Raw genomic sequence first — 4,874 nt, forward strand, 5'->3', positions numbered from 1 at the left:
AGTTTCGAATCCAAACAATCCAAGTGGGTTTACCCCATCTGTCCCCCAGTCCCTGGGCTTAGTCTGTGATTCACCACCAGGGGTTGCCACCTGCTCCCTCTGTTCCCTCTCTCTATCCTTTTTTTTTCCTTTCTTTCCTTCCAGCTATGTTTAAAAATTTAATTAACAGTGAAATAAATGAGCATCAGGGGTCTGCCCCACTCCAGAAATAACCTTGCTTCGATTAGATATTCAGTGCCTATACATTTACTATTGACAGAAGGACAGTTTCATTATGAAGAAGGAAATAGAAAAAAATATATATGGGTCCTTTCTGCAGCATTACCTTTGAGACCTTGTGTGCCTCAGGTAGAACTCCGGGCAAGTTAAGGGAAAGGGAGGGTGGCAGCCTTTCAGCCTTACATAGATTTAAAAGACAAGGGCACGAAGAGCACATCTATTAGAAGAAAACTGAACACCAGCTTACCCACCTTTGTTTTTTATGTTCAAACATAAAAATCTGGGGTTCCATCAGCTAGCAGACCCCTAGAGCACCTTTCAGTCCAGACACTTCGTCATGGAGAATTTAAACATGACTGAGCCAGCAAAACTGAGTCTGAGGACAAAGTCAAGGATGCGGAAGCTAGAAGCTCCCCTGCCGTGGGGAGGCTGAGACCAAGGCATGACAAGTGGCTACTAGCAGAAATAATTCTGCAGTGAATTTCGCCAGCCAAGCTCTAATTCCTGTGGGGCTCAGAGTGCAAAGGCAGCAGTCTCTTTGGGAGTGTTTGCAGCCTGTGTCTGTATGGATTGTACTAAGGGACTTCAGAGACTGCCTTTTCAGTGGATATTCATCTCTGCCCTCATGCTGTCCTACTCACTAGACGGGAACGTGGGGTACCTTTGGAGTTCAGGGTAGTGATCAGGGCTCACAGTGACTCTTGATTATCCATATCAACCACAGAACAAGAAACATGTGATTGAGTATCTCTGCAAGGCCAACTTTAAGTTCCCTGGCCACCACAAAACCACATCTCCAGGAAGTGGGACTTTAACCAGTACAAGACAGATAAATTTAAAGACATGGTAACTGAAAAGAAGTTTGTCTAATATGACTGTAGGGTCAAAAATATCTTTAATTATGGTCTCCTGAGCATACAGCTGTTCTTTCTCCCTTCCTTTCTTTCTTTCTCTCTCTTTCTTTCTTTCTTTCTTTCTTTCTTTCTTTCTTTCTTTCTTTCTTTCTTTCTTTCTTTCTTTCTTTCTTTCTTTCTTTCTTTCTTTCTTTCTTTCTTTCTTCTCTCTCTCTCTCTCTCTCTCTCTCTTTCTTTCTTTCTTTCTTTCTCTCTCTCTCTCTCTTTCTTTCTTTCTTTCTTTCTTTCTTTCTTTCTTTCTTTCTTTCTTTCTTTCTTTCTTTCTTTCTTTCTTTCTTTCTTTCTTTCTTTCTTTCTTTCTTTCTTTCCTTCCTTCCTTCCCTCCCTCCCTCCCACTATCCTTCCTTCCTTCCTTCCTTCCTTCCTTCCTTCCTTCCTTCCTTCCTTCCTTCCTTCCTTCCTTCCTTCCTTCCTTCCTTCCTTCCTTCCTTCCTTCCTTTTCCCTTCCTCCCTTCCTCCCTTCCCTGATCTCATCTCTTCAGTGTTTATCGAGCAGCCATGCTGTTTCAAGACTTAGACTGAGTTCTTATTTCATCCTTGAGTTTCTTAGAGTCTAAGAGGCTATGCAGACACCTCTGTTCATAACCCTAACACACATTTTAAGTGTGACAGAGATGTGGGTCAGGTGCTATGAAAACAGAGGACAATATATGCAGAACCTAAGGAGATACGCAGTTTACTACAAAAAAGGATACATGGATGTGAGGGATGGAAGGGAAAGGATGGATGGAAGCAAATCAATAGTGATGATGCTCTGAGCTTAACTTTGAGGGAGTTTAAAATGAAGTTAGAGATATACAGAAATGTTCTTATAGGATATTGACTTAAATTCCTTTGAGAATATGCACATTTACATTTTGATGTCTTCCACGGTCTTTGTAACTAAAATTTACAAAGTGAAAATCTCAAAGACTATTCTTTGCTCTTTCTCCTATTTTTTTGCCTTGAAAGATTTCCCTGAAGTTCAAGTCCCTGATTGGTAACTAGTTTAAGCTATTTTGGAACATTTCAAGAACTTGCTTGTCATTGTTGAGCATGTGTCATTGCAATTTTAGTGTACATACTACCAGAGAAAGCAGTTTTCTTCATATTTTAATGGCCAACATACGTGTTCAGTTATTTTATATACAGAAGCTTTAGTGAAACTGGGAAGCAAGAAATATTAACAAATCATCATTTCTTTATTTTTGGGAACCACATCTGGTGTATTCAGCATTTACTCCTGGCTCTTTGCTCAGAGTTTACTCCTGGTGGTGCTCAGGGGGTCATAGAGAGTTCTGGGAACTAAATCCTCTTTGGTTGCACGCAAGGTTAGCATCTTACCCACTGTTCTATCTCTCAAGCTCAACAAAGCACCATTTCTGCATCTTTGTTTTGGGGCCACACCTGGCAGTGCTCAGGGGTTACTCCTGGCTCTGTTCTCAGCAATCACCCCTGGTGGGGCTCAGGGGATCATATGGAGTGCCTGCAGGGGATTGAATCAGGATGGCCACATGCATGGGAAATGCCCTACTCACTGTACTATCACTCTTAGTTGACACTTTTAGGTGTCAACTCCTAAAAGAAAACTAACTTTTATGCACCCTAGGTGTCTTCACCATTCACCACAGTAATGAGGCATTCTGAACTTTGCATCAAAACCTTCTAGGTCTTTCTTTCACTGTTCTGAATTTATATAACTATTCAACTGGCATGCTCTAGACATATTCAATGGAATGTGGGTTTGCATTTCTACAGTTTCTTGGCCTGTTTCTCCTACATGGCAAGAATGAAAAATTAAACTATCATGTCAATTGGGATGCCTCTGAAAATAGGAGGAAACCTCTGACTTTCCAAGCTCTCAAACTCCCTGCATGAGAGAAGGTGATTATCTCCTTGTCTTCTTAAGTAGGATAAAGCAGCTCCTTGCAGGATGTGCTTCAAATATTCTAAATGTGACTTGAACCAATGTAAAAATAGTACTTTTCAGGAACAACTAAAACTCCTAAATGGGCATCTTTTAAAAAGCTTCCCATACAAATTTAGACCTTTCTGAGTATAAACTTTTAACCAAAAAACATTCTATACAAAATTAGAAATAAAATAATTTTAAACCATAATATGCAAATATTTAGCAAGTGTATCTTTACATAGGCATTGTACTAGATATTCAAGATACAGAAGGAAACTGTTTTTTGGGAGCTGGAGAGATAGTACAGCAGGTAAGACGCTTACTTTGCACATGACCTGTAGGGTAACATTAGTTTGTCCTTTCAGCCTTGCCACAGGGAGCTTAGGTTTATTGGGTTATTCCCATCACAGTGCTCCCATTCCTGTGTTTATTTGTTACTTCTTTCTTTGTGTTCTGCTTCCCCAACTGGTCAATTACCTTTAACTCCTAATCAGACTCTGTTAACTTGTGAGTATTGCTTTTTTCTTCTCCTTAAGTCCTTTGCATAGTTAATTCAGAGCAATGTGCTGTGCTTTTTGTATAGACACAAGAAGACAGTGTTATGCTTTTGTAACTTGGGAGTTAATTGACTGTGATTACTACTGGGCATCTGCTCTTTCGGCTGGACTTAAGCCTTATTTGCCCTTACTTCCTAGCACACCCCAAAAGCAGGGTTCTGATGAGGGACTGGATGAACCCAAGGCAAGCTGTAGCTACCCTGGCATCAAAATGGGCCAGGCCTAAGTGCCATAATACTTAACTACAAGTTAAGAGCATGCTCATGGACAAATTCTGTCATGATACAAAGAGTACAACTAGACAGGACCCTGTTAGGGTTTGGAAAGATTAATCTGGCCTGAGCACTGTAGTCTGATATTTATAGTGTGATGTCCCCAGAAGAGCCACCCTACATGCTTAATGTACCTTTTACTATTGTCCATACAAAATAACTAATATAAGGAAGTAGGATTAAGATGTTAATTACAATGTTAATTAAGTTATTGGACTAAGGAGAGGAGAAACACACCTAGGTGGTATTTCTGCCCTTGCGCATGATCAGTGTTCAGGAAGGGCTTTGATATGTTGATGGTGGCTACCTCCAATGCAGGGAGTTGGTGAGAGACTAGAGACCAAGGCAGTGAGTCGGAGTGTGGAGAGACAAGCAAGGGGAAGATGGAGAAGAATGTAGGGGGGAAATGCAGGAACAGACGCGTGGAGAGAATGAAATAAATGGCAACTGATCACCATCCAGCCTGGCCCTTGTTTCCTCCTTTGTCCACCCGTGGTAACAACCGTCCTGGGTGGGGAAGCGCCCAAGACCATCAAATGCAGGTGGCGAGAGAGAGCTGAGCGTTCCCTAGCCACCCGTGATTACACATTGACTGACCTGGGTTTGATTCCCAGCATCCCAGGTGGTCTCTCAGCACTGCTAGGAGTGATCCCTGAGCACAGAGCCAGGAGTAATGGCTGAACATTGCTGGGTGTGGCTCCCAAAACAAAAACAAGTTGTTTTCTATGGGGCCAGAGAGATAGTACAATGGGTAGGGCAATTGCCTAGTATGCAGCAGACCCAGGTTCAATTGCTGGCATTTTATATGGTGTCCCAGCCCATTAGGACTGATCCCTGAGTGCAGAACCAGGAGTAATCCCTGACCACCACCAAGTATGGTCTAAAAACAAACAAACAAACAAAACCCCAAAACAAAATTGCTTTTCTTCTCATAAATCAGGTACATATATAGTGTGTATATGTCATATATTTATTCTACATGGCAGAGAGTCTCTTGCCCACATGCCTGGCTGTCTTCCCC

General features: G+C 41.7%; 1 pseudogene; it reads left to right on the top strand.

The window, feature by feature from the left end:
- The first annotated feature begins 690 nt into the window (after nt 1-690).
- Nucleotides 691-816, top strand: LOC129406307 (small nucleolar RNA SNORA70; annotated as a pseudogene).
- The last annotated feature ends 4,058 nt before the right edge of the window (nt 817-4,874 follow it).

Source organism: Sorex araneus, chromosome 6 (assembly GCF_027595985.1).
Source record: "Sorex araneus isolate mSorAra2 chromosome 6, mSorAra2.pri, whole genome shotgun sequence".
Lineage (NCBI taxonomy): Eukaryota > Metazoa > Chordata > Mammalia > Eulipotyphla > Soricidae > Sorex > Sorex araneus.